Source organism: Solanum tuberosum, unplaced genomic scaffold, assembly GCF_000226075.1.
Source record: "Solanum tuberosum cultivar DM 1-3 516 R44 unplaced genomic scaffold, SolTub_3.0 scf00710, whole genome shotgun sequence".
In the NCBI taxonomy this organism is placed as follows: Eukaryota; Viridiplantae; Streptophyta; class Magnoliopsida; order Solanales; family Solanaceae; genus Solanum; species Solanum tuberosum.
Window position 1 is genome coordinate 111,164 of NW_006239629.1, and position 14,789 is coordinate 125,952.

Below are 14,789 nucleotides of genomic sequence, written 5' to 3' on the forward strand. Positions count from 1 at the left end.
TACTGTGAAGTTGAGGATGAAAACCTCTCTTCCTAGCTCATTCAGTTTGGTTAGGATTGTCTATTACTAATTATAAGCTAAGAGAAGAATGTGAGCAAACAAAATGGGGGATTTCTGGATTGATCAATCGTTAGTTTTTTAATAAAAACTAATTGAAGGATGAATCTTGCCATTTTTTAGATAATTGAGGGATATTTTTCATTCATTGTGGTAGTGCGAGGATGTGGTTTAAACATAGAGTATAGTTAAGGGATGTTTTTGACCAAAAACTCTAAAACATACACTATTAAAGATAAATAATAATATTAACAAATCATAGAATATTTTGATTTGACAAACCTTCTAAGCAGAGGCGTATGTATATGAAGGGGAGGGGGTTCACATGCACCCATCCTCCCCTACCTAACCCCTATATAATACTACTATTTTTCTAATTATCTTTTTAAATTTGCATTGGTGAACCCAAAGATAAAAAGAATACTCTAGTATATTGATAAGTACGTACAAATAGGGGGTGCATAACTTATAGATTTGTGGTTCAAATTTTTCTTATCCACATTAACATTTTTAATTTTTAATTAATATAACAAAATAGTGCCACTTTTCATAGATCTTTTTAATAATTTATAAATAAAAAGAGGTTCAAATACCCATATTTTTAGGTTGCATTAGCTATGTCTAGACCTTAAGCTAGAAGTGTCAATAAAGTCAAATTATATTTTTTACTTTCTTTTTCTCCTTTCCTTCTTTATTTAGACGTTTTTCTTATTATTTTTTTTAACTTTTTCTTTTGACTTTTCAAAGTCCTAAACTAAAAGGTAAAAAGGAGTAAAAGACATCATATTGTTCTTCTTTTGGCTTCATTCCACATTTCCACTTTGTTGTTCATGGTGAAGGAGAAGTGAGATTTGAGAACAAGTAATAAAGTATGTTATCTAAAAAAGAATTTATTTATTAATGTACTTCATTTGTTTTATATGTTTTTCTTGATTTATGAAGTGGTTCCATTATTTGATTGCTTGAATATTTAAATTTATAAAAATTTCTTGATTTCTTAATAGTTATCTAATAATTGTGATTCTTTTATTAGTAAACTTGTTATTTGTGCTTATATTTTTTAAAAATTATTTTGTTTTTATAAGATTGAATAGAAGTGTGAATATTTAATTTTGTAGGTAAAATAATTCTTACAATCAATTCATCAAATCACAAATGGATAAGTTTCTCATCAAGTTACCAAAGCCAAAAGATGGCCAACCAAGTTCTAGCTCTAATCAACCATTTGTGAGTTCACAAGTTGCTCCGGAAGTTCAAAGACATACAAATTCTTTTCCACTTTCAAATATGGATAGTATGCTTGATTTTAAATCTCTTGAAGCAGATCCCAAAGATCGAATGCCTATTTCATCTTATAGTCCTAATATTCGAGATGCGGTAAGGAGGTATTACATTCAAAAAAAGCCATGTCAACCTGTTGATCATATCTTCCCTAAAACTAAGTTTGTAGATAAAATGCGTCAATTTCGACCAACTTGGTTTAAGAGAAGATCTCAATGGTTGGAATATAGCATTAAAGCAGATGCGGCATTTTGTTTGTGTTGTTATTTGTTCAAGAATGAACTTGAAAGTCGTGGAAATGCCGGAGATTCATTTACAAGAGATGGTTTTAGGTGTTGGAACAAAGCTTTAGAAAGATTCAAAAAACATGTTGGTAAGGTAAATAGTATCCATCATAAATGTTTCAATAGGATGCAAGATTTGAAAAACCAACGGCAATCGATCCAATCTTCTTTTGACAAGCAAAGTGAAAAGGCAAGAAGTGATTATCGGATGCGTTTAAATGCCTCAATTGATGTAGCAAGATTTCTCTTGACATCGGGATTTCCATTTCGTGGACATGATGAAAGTGAAGGTTCCAAATATAAGGGTGCTTTTCTTGAACTTTAGAAATGGTATGGTGCCCCCATGTTCTTGAGATCCTGGATACGCCTCTGCTTCTAAGTAATAAATATTAGTAAATCACGTCTCAATGATAGTTGGAGCAAATAAAAATAAAATTTAAAGTTAATTAAAGATAATTTCAATTTAGAAATTACTTCCCCCTCTAGTGAAAGTAGTTATTTTCCTTTCCTTGGAATGTATAAGCATAACACATGAATGTGTCTTTTAATTTTGTTTTAACTGACATTTATAGTCTCCAACTTTGGGTATGTACATGTAGACACTTAAATTTCTACTACAAAATTGAACAAATAGACACACACGTTCTATTTGACATAATACACGTAGGATGTCATGTAGGACGTCACACAAGACAAACGTGTCTATTTGTTCAATTTTATACAAATGTAAGTGTCTACTTGTACACATTCAAAGTTGGAGGGCATAGATGTCAACTAAAGTCAAGTTGAATGACACATTTATGTATTATACCGAATATATATGTTAATCAAACACCATTAAATAACTTTTTTATGAAGATTATTTTTGGTGATAAAACAACTTTTTATGCTACCAAATACAAATAAATATATATAAAATATATTGATGCAAGTAAATCATATTGATTGATTGATTGATTGAGAGAGAGTGTGGTATTCTTGTTATTATTCAAGCTAACAATCAAAGTAATCTTTACGATTTCACCTTCATGAATTTCAAATTGATTGATAACACGACTCATAATGGGTATATGATGTATATTGATGTGTGAAATATAAAAAATTAAGTGTCCTCTACACTTTACCTCCACTGAAGCAATCAACTTTCATCTCACATCCATATTTCACTTCTTCTTGAATTAACAATTATAAGTTGTGAAAAGAAAATGATAAGAAAATGTTTAGAACTTGTAGTCTTTATATAGAAAACATTACCCACCACATATCTGCATCATATATTACCAACAATATTAAGTTATTTGTATTTGATGAAATTTTGGCTTAGATATAAGTAAGTGGACACACTCAATTTATTACACTTTTGAGATTTGGCCCACCTCAAATACCAAAATTCTCCATTTTCCTACCCTTGAAATTTTAACATGTGTCTCTTCAATAATCAAGAGGATCAAATTTATTTGATTGACACGTGTTATGTTTTAAGTGGTCACTTTATTTTTTTTAAAAAAAAGATTTGTCTCACCTTCGATACCCATGATGTGTTAGGTATGAAAACATATTTTCTTAGAAATTGTTTTTTTTTGGAAAATAAATAAGTTTTTTACTTATTTTTTTTTATATTCGGTATATATGTAAAAAAATATTATTCTCCAAGTATTTATATATAACCTAGACAAATACTATGAAAGATGTGAATGGAGGCTACGAGTGGTGGGGGTGAAGATGAGGCGTGTTAGAGGGTAAAGAAGATACAATCAATATGAAATGTCACTTGTTGAACGTAGATAAGTCAAAATGTCCTTAAACTATGTTAAAATTGAACAAAAATGTCTTCTATTAATACCAATTCAAAGGAGAGGTTCTGAGGTGTCTTCAACTTTCTTTTCGTGCTCAATCATATTTTAGGCATATTATAAAAATAATTAATTAATTTGAGGAGTATTAAATGACATTTTCATTTACTGCAGAAGTCTTTTCATGAAGGGTTAAAAAATTCAATCAATATTTTCTAAAAACCTACATGTTTTTAATATAATATATAGTAGTTTAGTAAACTGTAACATCTCACAACTAGAAAGAACTAGAAGGAAGTTCAAAATCTGAAAATAGTTATTTTTGGAAAGTGTAAGGAAATCTGGAAAATTTTAAGTAAGTTAAAGTGAGTTTTTGGTCAACTTCAAACGACCGTAACTCCTAGCTCAGGATGAGTTAGGTGTAGTTCCAGATATGGTTGGAAAGATCTTGGAATGATCTTTCCAACGCCGCTAAATTTGCACCATTCCGAGTTCTTATATGTAAGTTATTCCCTTTGGAAGTTGGGCTGTTGGAATAAGGAAATGTCTAACCCGGATTTTAGAAGGGCGATTTAGTCTTTTTCTTACCTAATTACTCTAATTTGTTTTAGGAGATTAATTGGGGTAAAACCAGACTTTATTCAGTTTAGAAAAATTAGAATTTACGCTAGGGCTTGGAGAGGAGAAGAAAGAAGAGAAAAGAGGAGAGAAATCAAGAAATCGCCAAGGACGTTCAAGCCTTGCGAGTGGTATTCGTCGGGGTGATCCCTACAAGGTATATGAGATCACATAGTGTTGGTTTAGTTCACCCACACGCCAATCTTGTTTCAATATAGCGAATTTGAGTTATTTGAATGCAAAGAAAAGTGAGTTCTTAAAGAACATTGTTGAAAATTCGTTGAGTTCTTGATGGTTGTGTTGTTGAAGTCTCTTGTTGATTTGATTCGTGTTTTTGGGTGAAATTTCATGTTGAATCTATTGTATATTGAGGGTATAAATGATTCTAAGTGTTTGGAGAAAGAACCATTGAATTTTAGAGGGTTTAGAGATAAAAAACGAAGGAGAAAATCAGAGTTTTCTGGGCAAGGGCTTGGGGAGCCGCACCTGCCAGAGTGCCACAAAAGTTCCTTTGAACTTTGGCCTCTGGCACGTCGCGCTAGCCAGAGCGCCATAGAAAGTTCTCTGAACTTTGAGGGTTGGCTCCCCGTGCCTCTCAGAGCACCAGGGACGTCAGTTCTCCCCATTCGTTCCCCATCTTTTTGTACGTGTTCCTTAGTGTTGTACCCACGTTTTCTAGTTGATTCCAACACTCTAAGGTACATCTAAACATCATGAAATCATCCATAAACATGAGATCATGAACCTTGAATCCATAATCCAATTCAAGGAAAGTTAAGATCAAAGTCATAAAAGCTAAGAGTCAAAGTCTAGAAGGTAAGAAACAAGTCAAAGCAAAGTTTTTTAAAGTTTTCAAGAGTCTCTATCAAACGTTTTACCTTCGTTTTAAGGCTCAAGTTTTAAGTTAAGCAAAGAGTAAACTTGAAGTTCATTTCTTCAAAAGTATATGGGGACTAAGTATTCCCAAAGAGATTTAAAATGTTTTCACATTTAAATAAGTAATTGTGGACGAGCATGAGTTTAGATAACTCCCGTCACCATAGAACCATGTAGCCATCATAGGTAGAAAAGGTTCATACTTTTTAGATGAATCCTTTTTGATGTATCATCACAATAGCTCTTATGTGATGGTTGTCAGTTAGAGAAACTCCCACAGAAGTTATTGTATTTTTATATACATCAGTTTATTGTATTTTTACATACATTTCAGAGTTATGTTGTATCCTTGTACATACACAGAGTTGACACCATGTTTTTAAACAACTTTTCTTTATATTGCACTTGTTTAAACTGCTTTATATCGAAATGAGTTCAGTTAAGTATTCATGAGTTGAGAAGAGCCAAGGTAAGCGTTTCTTTCAAATTCTCTTTCCAGCCTATGTTGTTGTAGCATTCCAACTCGCATACTTGTACATTCAATGTACTGATACCAGTTGGCCTACATCTTATTATGATGCAGACAGGTAACTAGGATCGGTATTCCAGCGCACCGTTGATCCAGTGAACAGTTCAGAGTCAGTCGGTGAGCCTCCTTGCATTCCGGAGGATCTATTTTCATTTCTTTCTAGTTAGTTCATTAGGATGTTGTGGGGTTTGTCCAAACATCCATCTCAGTTGTTTTAGAGGTTTCATAGACAGTCAGATGTTAGTCCGTTGAGTCTTTTCATTATCATTTCTTATTGTTAAGACTTGGGTTGCCACTTTTGGCCAAGTTGAATGTTTAATCTTTAAAACATTCGCAGTTATTTTATTATTCAGTTCAGTTAAGTTTATTTATCATTATAGATATGAATATTGTCTTTTGCTGAGTTAAGTAAGCCAGGTCAAGGGTTCGCTTGGGGTCAGCAATGGTGTTCGAGTGTCAGTCCCGCCCATGGCGTAGGCTCGGGGGGGTGACATAAACGTGTTTTACACACGTCATTATATTGGAAAATATTGAGTCATTATCATTAAATTAGAAGATATTGGGTTATTACATGTATAAATTAAATTCACAAGTCTCACGACCCAGACCGTCGTGATTGACACCCACACTAACAATTCGGTGGGAGAACTACTACTACAATCCAAACCAAGCAGTTAATCTAAAAACTAAGGCATATAAGTCAAATACTAAGGAAAGAAAATAGAGTTTCCATAAACTCTAATAAAAGTTCAACAATAACTAACAAATGCGAAAGAATTAACCTTGAACCTGAAGGTCAATGTACCAAAACTCTACTAACGACAAGTCTAAGAACAAGGGGTACAACCCCGAAACTAAACAACACCTTAAACAAAAGTTTAAGTCCGAAAAGAGTGGACTTAAACAAGGAAGATCCATGACAACCTGAAAGAGCTGGCTCACCCTTAAATCCGGTCACGCTCATAGTCACCTAGATGAGGTCTATCAATAGCCACTTGAAGATGCCTTGTACTTAACAAAGAAAGAGCAAGTGCAATATTAGTCCATAACCACCGTGTACTGGTAGGATCACGCGGCTATCCCACTAAGTGTAACATACATTAGTTAATACAACAATATAATCACATGCACATATCGAACATATACAATATCATCAACATATACGAACAATGAACAACTTCACGATTCTCACATATCACAGTTATATCAATTTAGAGCAACATACCGTCTTCTAATATCAATCATCATTAGATATGAACGAACTCATCACAAGTAGATACACAACACAATTCAATGGTCCTCTCACGGAACCCAATTCAATGGTCCTCTCATGGAACCCAAACCCAAACCCAAACAGTTAGCATGCTGGAACGTGGCAATCCAATCCCAGATTTATGTCAGAACGTGGCAATACGATCCAAGTTAGTTATGCCGGAACGTGGCAGTCGATCTCATATTTATGCCGAAACGTGGAAATCCGATCCAAGTTAGTGTGTTGGATCGTGACACCCGCCCATTCAACAAACCACAATCACAATCACAATCACAATGTATATTCTCACAATCAAACAACAAGAGGTGATTCATGACATACAATTATTCAATTATCCTCATTTATAACAAGTGTGATCAATAATGCAACATTCGCATACATACATGTATCATAATAAAGAAAAATCAAACATACATCACACAATCATAGAATCACAATCATCACCTACCTCGAATCCAAGCTTGAATCCCCTAAGGCACTTGAATCTTCCCTTTTCGGATTCTTTCCGCTTGTTCTAGGTCTACAAACAACAATTTGTATTCAAGGATCAACAATCAAAGGTCTAATTATCCGGATTATAACAAACCCAATAACCCTAGACCAAACCCAAGATCTTAATACCCAATTTAGGGTTTTTTCCATCATAAATTCTAGATCAAAACCCTCTCCATCGATAATGACTGACTAGATTACGTTCTACGGATCGAAAAATGGATTCGGGGAGTTAAAACCTTACCTTTAGCCTCAAGAATGGTGAAAAACGGTCAAGAAGTCGCCTGGGATCGTCTCCTTAGCTCTAAAAATCGAAAAGTACCAAATAAGGTCGTTTAGGGGTTTATTAACGACTTTAAGTCGTGTATGGCCTGCCACGGCGGACCCATCCCGCTATAGTGGCCCCACTCTGGCGGCTTACACGGAGACAAAATGTTACCTGTTCACGCTAAGATCATTTTCGAGAGTTCTACTCGCCCAATTTCGATTTCGTAAAGTCGTACGGGTTTCTTAACGTCTTAGCTATCTACTCATGCGGTCCAAATCATTATTAGATCTCTTATTAATTACCAGATTTCCCTACACCTTAATGACTCCGATTTCGTCCAAATTTAGACTAGGTTGGAAAATTCCAAGTTACTACAAAAAAATTTCTGGCCCAAATTCTTTCTTCATTGACTTTTTCCTAACAAAGAAATCAGGTCGTTACAACAAGTGAAAAGATATTAATCAAATTGAACTTTAAAGTAAATTATAGAAGAAGATTATTTATCCACCAAAAGAAATTTTAATAATAACAGAGAAAATATATATGATAACTTATGGCTTTTTACTAAAGATGCTGAAATATTTTGGGATTTATTACTTAATATGTTGGATCTAATTTAGTTTTAATTGGATTAACATAATAAATTTATCAGAGGCTGATCATCTTCTAGTTCTGAAATATTAGCCTAGGTTTTAATAGCTATTCCTTTTCTAGCTATATGCTTCTTCCTTTTACCTTTGTCTCTCGGTGGGAGTTCTTCTCCTCTCCTCTTTGAAGGATTTGACCCCCCCTCGTTTATATTTATGCCATGTGCTTTTGTCTTGGGTGGCATGGTTAGATTTGTACGTACCATATCTCCAAAAGATCGAGAGAAATTAGGTGAGAATTCAAACATAAACACAGAAAATCTATTGCAGACAGGCTCGCCGATCCATTTGACGAGTCACCGAACCTCTTTGGCGAGCTAAATCGGGATCGCCGAAGGGATTGGCTTAAAAATTATAGCAAGTCGGCGATGGGAAGGCCCTTTCGGCGAATCGCCGACTACTTTCGGCGATCATGGGTTTGTCCGCCGAAAGTTACAGTGCAATAGAGGTTCAAAGGAGCATACAAAGGACAATCAAGAGTACTTTCGGCGAGTCGCCGAGTGCTTTCAGCGACTAAAGGCTTCTCACCTAAAGTTACAGACTCAAACAACACATACATCATGAATTTAAAAGCGAGATAGAGTCTTTAGGCGAACCGCCGAGTAGTTCGGCGAGCTTGACCCAGCTCGCCGAACAGCTCAACGTGCCCATTTTCAATCCACCTTCTCGAATTCAATCCCGCAACCTCCGATATCAAAATCAAAGCATGGACTAATGAAATTCAAATAAGACCCATACTACCCATCACCCCGGTATACTCAGATTTTTCCCAGTTTTGCCAAAATTAGCCATTTGACGATATTTGCTCTTAAGAGTGTTGTCACCCGCTCTATCATTGAGCACTTTTCGTCGTTTAGCACAAACATGGGTTACTCAGACTTCACCCAATCAATCTAAACGACACGCAAGCACAACTCAATGCAAATTCATTCATTTAAAAGCACCAAAATTATGGGCATTTGACGATCAAAACAATAAGGGCAAGATTTGCAACTTGAAATAGGCATTTAAGAATTCTAATTCTATTAGAGAGGCCCAGAACACAACAATACGATACAGTTATTGCAAATGAGTACAAAATTTTCAAATGTAAACTCGGGATTCGTAAACCAATGAAGCTTATACAGGAGCACCAGGCTGATTTTCTTCGCCTTATATCAATGAGCATGTTGAAGGAGGAGAAGGGCATGTTCACTCTTCTATATTCAATGATTTTGATACAAGGTTATCTTGCCACCCTCTCTTTGCCCTACCGCAAACATCAGTTCCATTTATGGTGTGGGTTCTGAGCTATTCGAGTGCTGCAGAGGGGTGAACTGGAAAAACGTAACTAGTTATCCTTTTTTTCTCTTCTCCCAGCATCGGCTTGGACCCCATTAGGATTGTCTTTATACATAGTTTGTCAATTCCTTCCCCCTCTACCCCCAACCCCCCAAAAAAGAAAATCCTTCCCTTCGTTGAAATTCGAATGTTTCACCTAGAGATAACCTTTTCAATGTGGACAATCCAAATCTATTGGTATTTGCATGCATTTCCATTTTCAATTCTGGTTTTTGTTGCTTGATATCACCGTCTCCTCTGTGTGTGTTTCGATCTCTTCCGAAAGTAAATAAGATATGGAAGAGACTGAAATACAAATGACTGGAACTACAAGCAGTGAAATGAAGCTGAACTAGTTAATAGTTTAAACTGTGCTAAGATTTTTGGGCAAGTTGTCAGTATATATGTACATATACATACATATATACTGAGAGAGAAAATTGCGATGTCATACTTAGGGTTCGTTTGGTATGCGATCTACAATGAAAATAATCATGGTATATAAATTACTACAACTTGTATTCACCCTTTGGTCGTAACTTGAAACATCTATTAGAGGGTCACCTTTTCAAGAATTAAAAGACCTATGGTGTATATATGTATATAACATAGATCTTTTAATTCTTGAAATGGTGATCCTTTAAATCATTGTTCGTGTCAAGGATAAGACTTTATCCAATGAGGAGCTCTGAGGTGTCTTCAGTTTTCTTTTCATAATTAATTATCTATGTAGCCCACTGAAGACTAGATGTCACTATTATAAAAGAATTATACATCTCAAATCTCAAAAGTGTAATAAAATTAAATTTAAAGTTAATTAAGATAATTTCAATTTAGAAATCACTTCCCCCACAAGTGAAAGTAGTTATTTTCCTTTCCTCAGAATGTATAAGTATAATATATAAATGTGTTTTTTAATTTTATTTTTGTTGACATTTATGTTCTTCAACTTTGGGTATATACATGTAGACACTTAAACTTTTAGTGTAAAATTGAACAAGTAGACACACACGTCGTACGTGGCATAATACAGGTAGGATGTCATGTAGGACGTCATAAAAGACAATTGTGTCTATTTGTTCAATTTTATACAAATTTAAGTGTCTATTCGTACACACTCAAAGTTGGAGGACATAGATGTCAACTAAAGCCAAGTTGAAGGATACATTTATGTATTATAATTTATACCGAATATATATGGTAATCAAACACCATTAAAAAACTTTTTGTGAAGATTATTTTTGGTGAAAAACAACTTTTATGCTACCAAATACACACAAATATATATAAAATATATTGACGCAAGTAAATCATATTAATTGATTGAGAGAGAAAGAGAAAGAGAGAGTGTGGTATCCTCGTTATTATTCAAGCTAACAATCAAGTTAATCTTTACGATTTCACCTTTATGAATTTCAAATTGGTTGATAACACGACTTATTATGGGTATATGATGTTTATTGATATGTAAGATATCAAAAATTGAGTGTCCTCCACACTTTACCTCCATTGAAGCAATCAACTTTCGTCTCACATCCATATTTCACTTCTTCTTGAATTAACAATTATAAGTTGTGAAAAGAAAATGGTAAGAAAATGTTTAGAACTTGTAGTCTTTATATAGAAAACATTATCCACCACATAGCTGCATCATATATTACTAACAATATTAAGTTATTTGTGTTTGATTAAATTTTAGCTTAGTAGATATAAATAAGTGGACACACTCAAATTTATTACACTTTTGAGACTTGGCCACCTCAAATACAAAAATTCTCCATTTTCCTAACCTTGAAATTTTAACATGCTTCAATAATCAAGAGGATCAAATTTATTTGATTGACACGTGGTATGTCTTAAGTGGTCACTTACTTTTTTAAAAAAAAAAGATTTGTCTCACCTTCGATACCCATGATGTGTTAGGTATGAAAACAAATATTTTTTTAGAAATTGTTTTTTTTTTTTGGAAAATAAATAAGTTTTTTACTTATTTTTTTTATAATCGGTAAATACGTAAAAAAGTATTATTCTTCAAGTATTTATATATAACCTAGACAAATAATATGAAAGATGTGAATGGAGGCTACGACTGGTGGGGGTGAAGATGAGGCGTGTTAGAGGGTAAAGAAGATACAATCAATATGAAATGTCATTTGTTGAACGTAGATAAGTTAAAATGTCCTTAAACTATGTTAAATTGAACAAAAATGTCTTCTATTAATATCAATTCAAGGAGAGGTTCTGAGGTGTCTTCAACTTTCTTTTCGTGCTCAATCATATTTTAGGCATATTATAAAAATAATTAATTAATTTGAGGAATATTAAATGACATTTTCATTTACTGCAGAAGTCTTTTAATGAAGGGTTAAAAAATTCAATCAATATTTTCTAAAAACCTACATGTTTTTAATATAATATAGAGTAGTTTAGTAAACGTGTTTTACACACGTCATTATATTGGAAAATATTGAGTCATTATCATTAAATTAGAAGATATTGGGTCATTACATGTATAAATTAAATGCACAAGTCTCACGACCCAGATCGTCATGATTGACACCCACACTAACAATTCAGTGGGAGAACCACTACTACAACCCAAACCAAGCAATCAATCTAAAAACTAAGGCATATAAGTCAAATACTAAGAAAAGAAAATAGAGTTTTCATAAACTCTAACAAAAGTTCAACAATAACTAACAAATGCGGAAGAATTAACCTAGCTAGAACCTGAAAGTCAATGTACCAAAACTCTACTAACGACAAGTGTAAGAACAAGGGGTACAACCCCGAAACTAAACAACACCTTAAACAAAAGTTTGAGTCTGAAAAGAGTGGACTTAAACAAGGAAGATCCATGGCAGCCTGAAAGAACTGGCTCACCCTTGAATCTGGTCACGCTCATAGTCATCTAGCTGAGGTCTATCAATAGCCACCTAAAGATGCCCTGTACTCAACAAAGAAAGAGCAAGTGCAGTATCAGTACACAACCACCGTGTACTAGTAGGATCACGCGGCTATCCCACTAAGTGTAACATACATTAGTTAATACAACAATATAATCACATGCACATATCGAACATATACGATATCATCAATATATACGAACAATGAACAACTTAAAGATTCTCACATATCACAGTTATATCAATTTAGAGCAACATACCGTCTTCCAATATCAATCATCATTAGATATGAACGAACTCATCACAAGTAGATACACAACACAATTCAATGGTCCTCTCATGGAACCCAAACCCAAACAGTTATCATGCCGGAACGTGGCAATCTGATCCCAGATTTATGCCAGAACGTGGCAATCTGATCCAAGTTAGTTATGCCGAAACGTGGCAGCCGATCCCATATTTATGCCAAAACGTGGCAATCCGATCCAAGTTAGTGTGTCAGATCGTGACACCCGCCCATTCAACAAACCACAATCACAATCACAATGTATATTCTCACAATCATACAACAAGAGGTGATTCATGACATACAATTATTCAATTATCCTCATTTACAACAAGTGTGATCAATAATGCAACATTCGCATACATACATGTTTCATAATGAAGCAAGAATAAACATACATCACACAATCATAGAATCACAATCATCACCTACCTCGAATACAAGCTTGAATCCCCTAAGGCACTTGAATCTTCCCTTTTCGGATTCTTTCCGCTTGTTCTAGGTCTACAAACAAAAATTTATATGCAAGGATCAACAATCAAAGGTCTAATTATCCGAATTATAACAAACCCAATAACCCTAGACCAAACCCAAGATCTTAATACCCAATTTAGGGCTTTTTCCACCATAAATTCTAGATCAAAACCCTCCCCCAATGATAATGACCGACTAGATTACGTTCTACGGATCGAAAAATGGATTTGGGGAGTTAAAACCTTACCTTTAGCCTCAAGAATGGTGAAAAACGGTCAAGAAGTCGGGGTCGTCTCCTTAGCTCTAAAAATTGAAAAGTGCCAAATAAGGTCGTTTAGGGGTTTATTAACTACTTTAAGTCGTGTCTGGCCTGCCACAACGGACCCATCCCGCTACAACGGCCCCGCTCTGGCGGCCTACACGGAGACAAAATGTTACTTGTTCACGCTAAGATAATTTTCAGGAGTTCTACCTGCCCAAATTCGATTCCGTAAAGTCGTACGGGTTCCTTAACGTCTTGGCTATCTACTCATGCGGTCCAAATCATAATTAGATCTCTCATTAATTACCATATTTTTCTACACCTTAATGACTCCGATTTCGTCCAAATTTGGACTAGGTTGGAAAATTCCAAGTTACTACGAAAAAGTTTTCTGGCCCCAATTCTTTCTTCATTGATTTTTCCTTAACGACGGAATCAGGTCGTTACAACAAGTGAAAAGATATTAATCAAATTGAACTTTAAAGTAAATTATATAAGAAAACTATGTATCCACCAAAAGAAATCTTAATAATAACAGAGAAAATATCTATGATAACTTATGGCTTTTTACTAAAGATGCTGAAATATTTTGGGATTTATTACTTAAGATGTTGGATCTAATTTAGTTTCAATTGGATTAACATAATAAAATATGAAAGTGAAGACTTTGTATATTAGTAGTTACTTGTTGGCTTGTAGGTGTTTCCATAATTCCAACTTCCAAGGCCAAGAAAAGAGAATAATAGTTTGTTATTTTTAGACTTATTGTAAATGACATATTTTTAAATCGAAATAATTCGATACGGTTTCATATTTTCTGATTTATTTTTGTAAAATTATGAATCGACCTTAATTACTTTAATATACTCCATCCGTCCCTATTTATATGTCACCATTTTAAATTTCACATGCATAAAACTAAGTAAGTTTACTATTCTACCCTTATTAATTTTTTTTTTGAAATCAAGTTTTCAACCAATGAATATGAATTAATTTATTTCGACTAATTAATTTGATTAATGGACATGAGTTATTTTCTTAGTTTTTCAATGTTTGTCAAATGTATATTTTCAAGGTTAATAACTCACAAGGATAAAATAGGAAAAATATTGTAATTTATGCATTGATTTTATGAAATGAGTATTATGGACCAACTATTTATAATAAGGATGACATATAAAAAAAAATGGAGGGAGTAGTTAAATTTGTTTTAAAACTTAATAGGTTTGATATATATAGTCTGTTTTTAAAGATTCATTGAGATCCCTACTTGCCAACATAGTGATTTATTCTCACAAAGCAAATCTTCGACAATGTAATAAATAATCAATTACTTGCCATGCTAAGAAATCTCAAATGGTATTGTTGACTAATACAAGTTCTCAAAACATAATTTGAAGCTTTAAAAATAAAAGAGAGCTTG